Here is a 13792-nt window from a genome sequence, read left to right as displayed (position 1 = left end):
CTCTCGATGCCCGCGAGGGTTTATGAATCCATTGTTAACACTTTGAGAGCTTAGAAAGACCAGAAAAGTGCTAAACAAATGCAAGAACTGTTAGCGCCTGCAGTGGATAACCAAATAAGCAAATAAGAATCTATTTATTCTGAGATCACTGACATTAAAACAGGATTTATAAAGAGGTTTTTGGGTGGGTGTCATAATATAATAAAGGCACTACAGCTGCCATTACACTGAGTGCGAGAAACACGTGTCCAGGACATACACGCACAGAAATTTTCCAACCACTGCTATGATTGCATAGATCACTTTTTAATGAATTGTTTTTAAGTGTGTTTTGTGTTTTCAGTGTCAATTAATGTTAGCTAATGCTAGTATTGCTCATTACAGATAATCAAAATGAGGATTTTTATATGAGGCAGAAGTGAGAGTAGTGTTTAACAGTTGTAATCATTACATAATAAACCCAGGCAGCTTGCCATTTTCACTTACAATATATGAATCATTATGGCGGTTATGTTTTCATGTCTTGGGTCATATTATTACACATCAGTAGAAGATTTTCTCTAAAAACGAGTTTTGTGCGGCCTAAAACAAAGCCAAACAAAGCACTCTACCTGCTCTCTGAAGTGTTTTTAAGGGTTAATCATCCATGTATTAATGTTAGATGTGCTATTTATATATTCTAAATACATCTGTAGTTTAAAATTTGGTATAGACAGTTATGAGGGAACAGTTGGCCCATGCCCAAACTGGTAAAGGCCATAACGTGAAAGCATGACATATGAACAGCATGTAAGGGTTGAGAGAGAGAGAAAACTTGTCCTTCCATTTAACTGTTTTCTCCACAGCAACATAAAAGAGTGCAAGGCCAGTCTCTGTGTAGCTGGTAATGATTTGTAATAACTTGTTACAATGATCACTCAGCAGTGTGGATGTCAGCACTTTTACCACCTGCGTATAAAATTTCCACACAAATGAAATGTAAATGTTAAATAAGTTCACATAAAATAGCTAAAAGAAAAAGTGCTTCCACTTATCACACAGATAAACATCTGGTAGGAATCCTCCAGGGCTTAAAAGTAAAGGAAGCCAATGATGTGTCAGAAAATGCAGTTCCTCAAAAGGCCACTTGAGGCTTCAATGCGAGTCAACCCAGATGTTACAACAGAAATATGGCACTATTTTGCTCCATATATTAATTTGAGAAGCACTCACACTAGGGCTGCTCAATTAATCGAATTTTAATCACGATTACGATCTGGGCTTTCAACGATCATTAAAAATGACTGAGCCGATTATTAGCCCCTCCCTAATTTATCCGCGACACCTTAAAGGCCGGTCCGTGAAAATATTGAGACCGCTGATTAAGAGGACCCGAGGGAAGCTCGGAAAGCTAAGCAGAAGTTATTTGGAGAGTGACTGCCGTTGGTTGAAAAGAGAGTTTAAAAAAAAAAAAACTTCAGTGGTGTTGCACACTATTTTATATTATTTTTTTAAAGTCATTGTTAACCCTTTAAAGCCGGTCAGAGCTGCATGCTCCGTTTTGCGTAACTATTTTTAAATCCCTGTAGAACCTGGACCGTGTAAGCTAGCGCAATAATTTGTTTTGCATATGAAACCGGAGGAGTTGTACTTACATCTGATGCCATCAGCTTGTCCTCGGTCACGGTTTCCTTCCACATATAGCTTTGCAAAAATTGCATAAAAAGCGCTTGCAGGAACAAAAACATAATATTCCAGAAACACGCTTTGCCGTTCCTATCAGCTGTTCGTAACACTTCCCACAGTGAAATGATGCACATGCTGTTTTCTTTGCAAATCTGCATCATAGGATTGTTTTTTGTTTTTCCTGCAGTATATAAAAATTGCTGTATCTCCAAAATAAAACTATGAAGACACTCAAAATAAATTTCCTGTGGTGGGAAACTATTTTTTGCAACTTTATTGTATTTAAAGTTTTGAGGGATAAGCCTCTTAAATTTCTCCAAGTAGAAATATATGTAAACAAAACAAAAGCGATTTTCAATTTTTTTTGTAGTTTATTGCACTTTTTTACAATTTATGTAATTACTATGGACTTAATGCATACATATTATTAAAATATGGGCTATAACAGTTGTATTGATGTATAGCAACTTGAAATGCTCCCACAAATGGCACTACAGCATGTAAAAAAAAAAATATAAGCTCTGGTGGACTTGGTTCTATAGTAGGTCTTAAAGGGTTAAATAAATATCGTCAAATAATCGTGATCTCAATTTCAGTGAAAATAATCGTGATTATCATTTTTGCCATAATCGAGCAGCCCTAACTCACACTTCTCTAAATACAAAGGTTCTTTTCTGTTATGCACCAACTGTTCTATGATAATGATTTTCTCCGTTGCTCCTTTAAAGTATTTTCATAGAACCAAAAAAAAAAAAAGTTTTTCTTTACACTTTTAATTGTTTATGGGCCTTTAAAACCGTTTTTAACAGTTGGGTTCATCATTGCTTTTACCTCAACTGAGAGAGTCTAAATATTTCTCCAAAAACTTAAAGAAGCGTTACATACACCTTACTGCCACGGTGGTCCCTGCTGGGAGATTCTTCTGGCAGCTAAAACCTGCACTGTGTCTGCTATAATTGGCCATTATCTCCAGAGACATAATGTGACAAGTTTCCAACACTCTAGGCTACAATGAGACTTAAAAAGCAAGACTGGATTCCTACTACTAACATCAGGATGAAAGAAATAAAGGCTGGCTTGTCAGGCACTGCTCACTGCTCGTGAGCTGTGAGCAGTGCCTGAATATATAATATAACCAATATAATATAGCCAATATAACCAATCCAGCCTTGCATGCTATTTCTGTCTCTATGCTCAAAAATAAATAAATAAATAAATATATATATGTTCATGAGACTAGTCCACAAATGAATGTCCTGGAGGATTCACATACTGCTTTAATGTGGCATGGAGAACAACTTGTTGAGTGAGCGGCGGAGGTCAATATTACAATTTCTGAGATATTTCAGGGATTGAGGTGCAGGTTATTAACACATCTCGCATCTCGCTGGGCCCACTGATGAGAGAAATATGTCAATTTCACAAATAGGATTAGCATCACTAGCAAACAAAGAAAGAACAGGTAATTTGTAGAATAGAACAGAATTTAAGTTAATTCAGTGATTAGAACAGAAAGCGATTCAAGGCATTTTGCAAGTCAATGGGGTTTAAATCTCACCTTAATTAAGATAAAACCTATAATACCCCCCCCCCCCCCTTTTTTTTTTTTTTTAAATCTTGGTTCTGTCACTTTAAATATACAGCTGGAAGAAACAAAACAAAGTAAGTGGCTTGTCAAAGTACGAAGACATCCACAGGATTGCAGCAATGGAAAAAGTACTGTTACAGTTTATATTTTGGAGATGAGGTGAATGTTTGAATGAAGATTAGGCTGAAATTACTTTAAGGCACTGGAGCTCAACAAAATGCATTTTAAAATGGTTGTTGAGCTGACTGATTGCAATCACAATGTTTACGTTTTATGTTGACATGTGTTCACAGATTAAGCCCGGGCCATTAAATGATGTCAAACAACAATTTGAAAGGTACAGAGTATGAAGTTAAGAGTTCCTCTCTGGTTACTTCCCAGCTCATGCCATTTGAATCAGTTCATAATGGCTTAATTTCTCCTGACATAATCGGTATTCCTCGTGCTTCCAAAACTACACCTGGCTGACCAACAAGTAGAAAGCTCTGCAAAAGCTTAGACATTTCTTATAACCTGTTTGTCCTTACTGATTAAAAAAATCCATTCATACTTGTACTTTCAAAAATGTACTTTCATGTACTTTTCAGTCATCTTTTAACATTTCAACAGCTATACTATTTATGAGTTAAATGTAAAACAGTTAATATGAACTATTATCAGGGCACCAGAACCTGAGTAAAATGCCTCTGCTATGGCTGTAAGAGAGCAGCGAAGGCAAGAGCATTAAAACAGAATCTTTGTGTCATTAAGCAATTTCATCCACTAATATTAGAAACAATGATATATATATATAATTCCAGCTCCATGAAATAAAAAAGCCGGACAAATGATGACCACAGACACTTCTAGATCAATTTTTAGACTCTCTTATGATGACAAGAGTGGACCAAGCCAATTAAAAAGACTCTTTTATTACCTCCGTTTTTGACCGTGGCCTTCAACGAATCAAACTCACATCTACTTCTAAACAAACAAAAGTAAAAAGGTGCATTTAACATCACTTTAATAAACAATTTAGGCGTATTTTAAGCCATAATTTCTATTAAAATAGAAACTGCTCTTCTTGAATCAATAAATGCTGTATACAAGACAAAGCCAAGACAAGACTGTCAACTATCTTGTTTAAGCCTTACAGTAGAAAATCCAGCTGAAGGAAGCAGGAGAGGAGTTTTTCTCTGTTTATATTACAGCCAAATGCTCAGCGAACACACCACTATGCAACAGGCTGACAAACAGCTTAACTTGGTTTCTTCAGTATACTATAGCAACTGATCTTCTGAGCAACCGTTACACAGAGCTCGGATTGAAATGGATTTGCTTTTACACTTCTTTCTGTTACTATGTTCAAAACTGGTCTGTACAATAATGTGGGGCATGCTGCCTTATTAAAACTGAATGGACTGTTATGTATATGCAAATTGTCAACGACTGCAAAGCACTGATCTCTACATGGCTTTCGGAATAGAGTAATTTTCTGCTCAACGACCGTTTAGCAGTTTAATTATTTTGTAAAAAAAAAAAAAAAAAGGATTCAATTTGGGCAAGAATGTGGCCTATAAATTCACCTCAGCGGTGATCTCTAACTGTAAACCATCATCAGTGTCTCCTCTCTGCGTGAATGTGGTCTCTACAATATACATTTGACACCACTTTTTATGACAGCAGACGCTATAAAGAGAAAGTGGCACAGTGAGGTATCTCTGCTCTTTAGTCATACGTGATTTATCCCTGAAGAGTCCTACAGCAGTGTCAAGGGTGAATGCTGGCTGCTCAAGGATATTGGTCTACTTTAGTCAGGCAGGGTTTAAATGGATTCAATTAACTTCAATCTTGGTGGACCTAGTGGCCTGAGGGATCATCCAATGATGGGAAAATGAGAGGGATCAATCCCCCAGACGGCACACCAAAGTAACACAAGCGTCCTAACATACTGAGAGCTAAGGAAATGTGATTCACAAGCTTGGCTGTATGTGTGTACACTTTTGCTAAATTAAGCAAAATGTGCATACAGCACTACGAACTGATGAAATGCTGATTTTACCAAAGGGCTATAACAAATTCCTGATGTCTGTTGAGCTGATTAAGCTGTTGCCTACAAGCACCTGAAAATATACAAGGTAGACAAATTGCCTAGATGATCTGGGACGGTGTCATAAAGCACTGCAAACATCTACAGTATGCACGTGTCAAGTATACTGCAGCAGGTGAATGTAAGACAAATAGCCTGCATCAAGTCAGACAGCTTCATTCTAAGTTGGAGAAGAGAATGAGGAAGTGCCCGTTTTCTCACAGCTGTCAGTTGCTTAATCTTGTTATTATCTTCTTATTTTTTGCTCTTTCTGATCTTTCATTCTTCTGCATCAAGTAAGACATTATCATGGAGCTGAAGTCTTTATTTTTAATCAGAAACACTAAGCAAAAACCATAATGGAAAATTTCATAAATCCTAGAGGAGAGATGACATGTGGGTAAATGAAAAACCCATTAAAATAACATTAGCGCAGATCTAGCTCACTTTGCTTCAAAGTCCACTGGACTTCGCTGAGGATACGTATATAATCATTCCAAAAACAAGCATTTTTTGAAGTGCAGATTCACTGTACAAGTAGCTGCAGTGACGAAAATCATTAATTGGCTAAGGTCATAAGACTAATGCATGCAACGATCAGTGAGAAGCTTTGAGACACAGCCCAAATGTAATTAAGAGAGAAGCACTTACAGGAACGACTTGCGTCATCTGTGAATGGCAACAAGCGGTTGTAACTGACGTACTGTATGATGGATAATTAAACAGAACGTCATATTGCCTGCAATTACAAACCACTGGAGGAAATCTGGTAAATACGAGGTGTTTTCTGTTGTACAAAACATTTTGGCGAGTGGCCAACACCCAGTCAACAGTTCAACTCTGAATAAGCTCCTCAGTTTTAAGACTTTGCAGCTGCAGGGCCAGTGAGCCCATGCAACATTATGATTAGGAAAACATGTCAGCTTTAAATATTTTAGTTAGCCCAGACCTCTTCTACTTGTCAGACCCAGCAATAGTTATTTTTTGTTACTGAAAATGCTTCAGTGAGCATCAGATAGAGGAGTCCTTCTATACCCTGGTACCTCATCGCAATAGAGCAGCTCACTGTTCATTTCTGCAAACATCCGTTACAAAGTTGGGGTTTGGGTTTGCTCAAATACTTTTGGGAAATTATAAACATCTTTTATTTCTCTTGGTATTTTCTAAATTTATGATATTATCAGATTTCAAATGAGATCTTTTTTGTGTGAGGTGCAAGTTTCTGTGATAAATACAGACCTTAAAGCCATCATCGCCTTGTAATAAGTAAAGCTAAGTCTTAATTTAATCCAGTCTGCCAGCTTCTCACACTTAAGGTGTGAAATACAAGATGAAAGTCAAGAAACAATTATGACAGAAGAAGGAGAAAGCAGATTAATACTTTATTAGCAACAGAAAGACGTGCTACTCTGCAGCAACTGTTATGTTAATAATAAAACATGAGATGAAAAATATAAAGAGAGCCAGGTTTATGTATTTTTATTGTGATTAAAAGTAGCAGTTACCACCACTAAAAATAGAACTGTGGAAGCACTGAAGTAACTGTGGCTACTTTACAACAGCTATTACTTTTCGTTTATTTCCCTTGGTATTTTCTAAATTAATCTGGCCTCAAATAGGAACCAAAAGCAGAAAACATCTATCTGTGTGAGGTGCAAAGAGAAACAAAGTTCATCTTTTAAAAAGTAATGCTGCGCCTTGATTTAATATGCCAATTTGCTGGCTTTCTACAATTTAAATTACTACCTTGCACGGCATTCAAGACAACACCAGAGCGAAAGTCGAGAAACAATTATGATAGATGGAAAATAAAACAGAGAGCCACTCTTCTGGAAGTACGCTGGCAGACCAGACACAACTATGCTTGTAAAAGAAAAACAAGGAAGATAAACAAAGGATGACAACAGCAGGCAGTAACCTGCATGATCCGTACGTGCCGTACCCAATAACCAACAACAAATGTGTAGTTTCAGCAAAGCAAAAGCCGACACCATGTACAACGCGTACAAGCAACACTTTTAATTCATGTGAGCTGGCACCTAAACAGTGTGTCCTCACTAACACTCAACAGTATGCTATGAGTTTGCATTTTGAAATCAATAAATGACACCAATTTATGACTTCTCTGAGTTTAGGTACAAACAGTTAAAAACACATTTTTGTCATATTTCTGACAACATGTGTTTTCTTATTTTCATGACAGATGGTCAAATAAATTTGACAAGCACAGCACATCCTAATTTTAAAAACATTAGGCTGATGTTTGAGCCATTACTATTATCAAACAATTGTTAACAGAGGTGGGTGTGCTTGAGGTAAAACTAGTAGATTAATCAAATTTAATGAAATTTTAACCAATTTTGTAGCATTTTTGTTTTGTCCCATATGACTATACTGTTCCACAGTGTCACCAGAGGATTGGTAATCATATCTGTTATACTGTAGGACAGGTAGTGTACATTGGATTTAGAAAACTATCTTCTTCTTTTTTTTTTTTTTAAACAAATACAGCTACCTTGAGATTCTTTTGATTTACAGTGATGAATAGAAGTGTGTTTCTCACCTACTGATTTTTCTCTGCTTTTGTTCTCTCAAGGATTGTGGGAATAAGGCCCAGCATATAATCACAGTGTCAAAGAAGTAAACAAAAAGTGATTTTTTTTTATTGCTCTCAGCTACAATAAAGACAAAAGCAGCAGCTCCCAAGCCTTTAAAACTTCTCCAGTGATGGCCAAACAGCCCCGGACTTTTAAGCTTAAACCAAAATTGGTCCCCATGGGCCACGTCTACAAGCTGAAACGCCAGGACAATAACTGCACTTTATCATGCTGCCAGGCTCCATACATACTGAGAGCAAGGAGCCATGGCCTTATAATGCGGAACAGCCTTGAGGCCAACTGTGGCTGTCTGGTTTAACCAGATTATGATTATGTCACACGGGAGATTACCAGACATTATCCAACATAGAAAGTCATGGTCATGTTCCTGCACACACACAGAGACACAGTCACCAAGCACACACATGCACAGCCATCTGTTATTGCCACAAACTACTGTATGCTCGTTTTCTGCAGCACACAAAGATTAAACCTAGCAAAGAGGAGGGGAGGGGAAGGATGCTGTGTGAACAGCACTCGCTGATAAGATCTCTGCTGAAAAATAGATTTTCTTTCCCAATCTCCTGAGAACTACCTCTGTGAATAAAGGATAAACAGATCATAAGAAAAGAAAAAAAAAGAGGGGGGAGGGTGCATGGCAGTGGAACAGCTTAAGAGAGACAGATGAAGCAGAGAAGAGGCAATAAATGTTTCTCCCTCTGTGCGTGCAATGGCTGCCTGCTCGGTTGTAGCGGACGCAAAATGGAGCCACGAAACTGAGGACAGAGGGTGGGGGAGATCAGGGGGCAAACAGGAGGAGGGGGTAAGGTGGGAAAAAAAGGAGACAGTGTGACAGCAGTGCTGAGGGGGGAGAGGGAGGGGAGCACAGTGTCTAATTTGTTCTTCTCTCATCTGTCTGGGCACCCTCTCTCACCTTGGCCCAGATTTACAGTCTATACTTCATATTCTGATGGAGTGGGAAAGAAAAGCAGGACAGGCGCAGGACACACACACATGCACACACATGCACACACACACAACCTATGGAAGCTATTAGTTCTGATAACTATTATTACTTCCTAATCATCCTAGTGGCATGTTGAACACTTCACAGGAGTGAGAAGCTTGCTAATCTAAGCAGGCAGGTGTGTCAAAGCAAATAAAAAAATAAGAAGAAAAAGAAAAAAAAAAAAGGAAGAAAAAAAATGCTGTAATGTTGCAATAACGTGCAGGCAGCTGAGGAGAAAATGACTGCCCAGATACAGACTGCAGCTAAGTGATTCAGAAGAAGAGGCTAGCGAGCTTTGACTGAAGCAGATGGCCGATTTAAAAGAGAGCTTCAAGGAGGTAGAGTATGTAAATCTCAGCCAGGTGTCTGACACAAATGTCAAGACATAGACATTTAAAACAAAAACACAAAGAAAAGAGCAGCTAGCTGGATTCGTACTCAGTGGTATATTCAATAATGTTTTTAGACTAGCTGAGAAAAGAACAGAAGCTTTCTCTCTACTAGCGGTGGAGTGTTTTAGAAAACACATAATAAAGAGATCATTACTTTATATCTGTGCTGCCACCAAGTCCATTAGGCAGCAAGTCAAACTGCAGACACGCGTTACTGACAACATTTGGACAATAGCTCGTTTATATGACTGCTAAGAGCAGAACTAATGATTTTTCATTTTGTGCCATTGGTATTTGTGGCAATCATCGACAAACTATTTAAAGAAACAGTGTGCAGGCTTTCAGTTGATGTTTTTTCAGTGGTTTTGAAAACGATTAGGTAGATAATAATGCATTCAGAGAGCCCTTGGATTTAGAGCTGAAAAGCTTTAAAGTCTCTCTCTCTCTCATTCATATATATATATATATATATATATATATATATATATATATATATATATATATATATATATATATATGATATTTTCCTGTTCTTTATCTAATGACCACAATTATAGTAGATATAGTGATTTGTGAATGAATTTATAAAATAACTGTGTCAATAACTGTATGAACATTTATTAAAAGCATTTGCTAGTTGTGTTCTCGCTTCAGGAAAAGCTGCATTTCTCCTCAGGACACTGCTCTTCCCATACAACGTATTGCTGTTAGTAGTGGTTGGCAGCTCTGATTGGGCTCTGAGCACAAAGCCAAGTAAGGGAGACCGCCCAGTAAATCCTGTTCAAGAAGCCCAGGATGAAAATCAAAGTGTACTGAAAAACACATGCTGGTAAATCAGAACTAGAGCTCAGGGTTGTGAACCTCTGGATAAATCACATTCTGCAATATTTTTGAAAGGTTACATGCTTAAACAAGCAAAGCTGGCAAATACTGTCCTCAAATGTGAAGATTTGCTGTTCAGAACTTAAAACAGCCACGTTTTCTTATCTGTGGTTTTTAAATAAGGATAGATTAAGAATTCAAACACCACCAAGTTACCAACAAAGAAATGAATAACTCAGAAATATACTGTCATTGTATTTACATGCAAAGATTAAAAACTAGATTTTATACTCAAAAATCTTTGTTATTGTTGTTTTTTTGGGCTCACTGACATTGAGTTTTGAGCTAAACACTGACCATACCTGGACATTTTGGCTGATACAAAGTAATCGAAGCATGTCCAAGTACAAATTTGAAAAGTTTAAGGAAACAGTTCATGAAATGTTTGTCTGAGCCTGAACTGGATGGTTTGGTTTGTATGTGGACAGCACTGGGAAGACAATGTGCAGGGAAATTTATAAAAAAAAAAAGAAAAAAAAAAAGAGGTTTACAGGTAAATAATCTGTAAATAATCAGCTAGATTGGGCAGGGCAGCTCCTAATCCAGAGCACACAGAGCAGATGGGAATCCAATATTATGAGTGCAGAGTTAAGAACAAAACCAAACAAACGTCTATTAGTAGATCTTCTGTCACATCTCGATTCTTTATAGGCCTCAGTTGAGTTTAAAGCAGGGATGAATCCATAACTTTTTTACTTTTAAGTTCTAAAATACTTTTCATGGTTTTAAAACTAGTTTTAGCTTCCAACCCTGCAGGGAAGCTCCCTCTATTAGTTCACGTTGCTGCAATTCTTGTCTTGTAGTGACCATTTAATTTCCCCCTCTACAGTCAGAGAATTGACTTGGCACAAGCCAGGGAATCAATATTAAGTAAGACTGTGTACAAATAGCACTGACCGCTGAGACAAACACTTCCGCAGCTGATACTGAGGAGGTGGTGTTTGCTCTCGCTTGAAGCTGGTTGTTAACCTCGGTCGTATAAATGACACCTTAAGGATTTGCAGGTCTGGTCTGGTGTCAAATTTAGATCGGACTGCTCTGAATGTAAATAACAAATCAAATACCCCCCCGGGCCGAGGCGGGAATTTACTCATGTCCCGGACAGCAAGGAAGCAAAACAGAGGTTAGACTAAATGCCTCAAAACGAGTCAATAATGCATCATAATCTCTCTTTTCATTTTATGGACTCCTGGAGGAGCCGCAGATACATTTCACACCTCTCAATCAATGTTTATGCACATCCAGGACTTTCTCTTTATTATACTGCTGGCTATTGCTTTAAAAGAAATTTTTCACACAGGGATTAGGGAACTGAGAAACGCAGACTATTCGGTGCAGCAAGCTTTTCTTCTTTTTTATTTTTGTTTTTTATGCCCTGAGCTGTGGAAACAGCTGCCTGGGGGATACGAACATAGCTTAACCTGGTGATGTTTTTTAAGATAAAATTGGAAGCTAATTTTTAAAAAGTTGATTTATTTATTATTCATACATGCATCATTTATTTTTACAGCCTAATTATCACTAGCCAGTCACTTATAAAGCAATTTGATTACCAGCAACTTGTGTGAAAACAATCTATGCCTCTTTTGAAGAAAAAGAAGCACAAAATAAATGTTCTTAAAAAATATATTCCAATTATATGCAGCTTGTTACAAATATATTAACCTAGAATTTACTATGAACTGTGATGTTTTCTATATCGTTTTTCTCCATTACATAACAGTGTTGCCCTACTTTTTTAGTAGACCAGCAAACATACGCTTGTTTGTGCATCGGTAGGTCACGCAAATGTTTACAACTTTTCTTTATTACATATTATTAGTTATTTATTATAATTTTGGGGAATTTACTCATAAGATAGCCACCATATAGAAATCACTGCTTGCACTACTTTTTAATGCCACCTTGAACTCTCTGCTGCATTCAGAGAGAGAAGAAGTGCTGTGGGCAGGCATTTCTTCAAGCTGGCTGTCAGAGGCTTGGTTTTTAATAAGGTGTTCCAGTCCACAAAGCTCGACTTTACATTGCTGATGTAAAATGAACTGCTGTCAGTTCCAGCAGAGCAAGAAATCCAATCAGACAGGAACAAAATCGTCTGCCCTAACAGCAGAAGACAGATGACGCACGCCAAAACATCTACTTAAACAATGTGTAATTCTAGGTGATAGAGTGGGAAATTAGATGATGTTTTAAACTGATTTCCTCTTTACTCCTCCTGCACAATATGGCCCGTATTGAAAATGTCATCTAGCTGTTTAATGTTTATGAACTTTTAATATTTAACAGCCCCCACAGAAATAATCTCAAACTATTACTGCAGATGTGCAAAAGGTGACAAAAACACCCCCACTTTGTTGCTGGATATTTTTTTTAAATGATGGAAATAAAACAATGTTTCACCTGTTATGCCTCCAGCAAGAGGAAACTTCGGGGGCACATTGTTATGCTGTTGTTGTCTCATGTTTCTATGGATTTTCACATCACTGATAGAGCTTGACTGAAAAATAAGGAAGCAAGCAATCATGCAGTTGATATTTGTGATCTACTACAATCTTCTATGTATCAAAAGTAAAAGGTTATTCATATTTTACAGTTTATTTACCAATTTAAATTTTATTAAATCCATTAGGTAAGTAGAAGTAGCAAGCATAATTACACTTTAATGCAAAAATACACTTAAGAGTGAAGGGCAGAAACTGAAAAACAAAAAGGCTACAACTGTAACAAGCTATGTGAACACAGGTTAAATGAATAAGGTTGGGGAGACCAAGCACAAAAGTCTGGAAGGAAACAGAATGGAAAATCTGAGGTGATTTAAAATGTCAAATTAAAACAGGAAATACAAAGAACAACCAACGTCCGGCACTGTAAAACCTTTATCGACAATAGACCAAGTGTCATAGAATACAAATATATTTGAGTCACCTGCAAAAGATACAGATGAGTATTAAAATGTGACCTATTTGAGAAAATAATACATTCCACTATTCACTAAGAGTGGAAAATTGAGTCTATCAGAAGCCTTAGCCCTGTTAGAACATTAGCAGAGTCACAGCTGCTAACAGCTGAATAGCTTATTCATAAAAAATTTAAAAAAATAAAAAATCAGAAAAACTGACTTGAAGCTCAAAAAACAGCCGTCAAGTCGCAGGCAGGTAGTGCCAGTAAAATGGAAACTATTACTCAGCCTGTCGTTCCATCACTTAAGCTGTGACATCGATGACGGTAAAACACAGCTGAAAAACCTTTGATGTAGAAACACTGTCAGGGTAACTATAATAGTCCCATATCAGGGAGTCAAAATAGCCTAAATATATGTTATATGAAACACTGCAAAGAAAACCTTTCAGATCCAGGATGGAATACAATTTTTCTTCCTGAAAAGAAAAATTAAGATCTTGACTCTTGGAAATAAATGGTTTATACTATTTTCTGTGCTCTTGACTCTTGACAGCCAGTGCCAGCCAAACAGCTGAGCTGTGTCAGCAAACACGCTTGCATGTCAGGAGGTAAAATCAGCTTGTTCGGGCTAGCAAGCACTGAGCCACTATATAGTAATACCAGTGAGAGATCACAACCCTCCAAAAACAC

The 13792-nt window shown here is 37.3% G+C and overlaps 1 protein-coding gene across 2 annotated transcripts in view; it reads right to left on the bottom strand.

Annotated features, from left to right (window-relative positions):
• Window positions 1-13792, bottom strand: part of stag1a (STAG1 cohesin complex component a) — a 39715-nt gene that overhangs the window by 19882 nt on the left and 6041 nt on the right. The window contains exon 2 of one of the 2 annotated variants that reach the window (XM_076877356.1): window positions 12602-12698. The exons of the other annotated variant lie outside the window; for it this stretch is intronic. The gene's annotated coding sequence lies outside the window, so the exon portion shown is untranslated. The remainder of the gene's footprint in view (window positions 1-12601; window positions 12699-13792) is intronic. 2 annotated transcript variants of the gene reach the window in all.

This window comes from Maylandia zebra, linkage group LG19 (genome assembly GCF_041146795.1).
Source record: "Maylandia zebra isolate NMK-2024a linkage group LG19, Mzebra_GT3a, whole genome shotgun sequence".
NCBI classification, from domain to species: Eukaryota; Metazoa; Chordata; class Actinopteri; order Cichliformes; family Cichlidae; genus Maylandia; species Maylandia zebra.
This window is presented reverse-complemented; position numbering and strand designations above follow the sequence as displayed.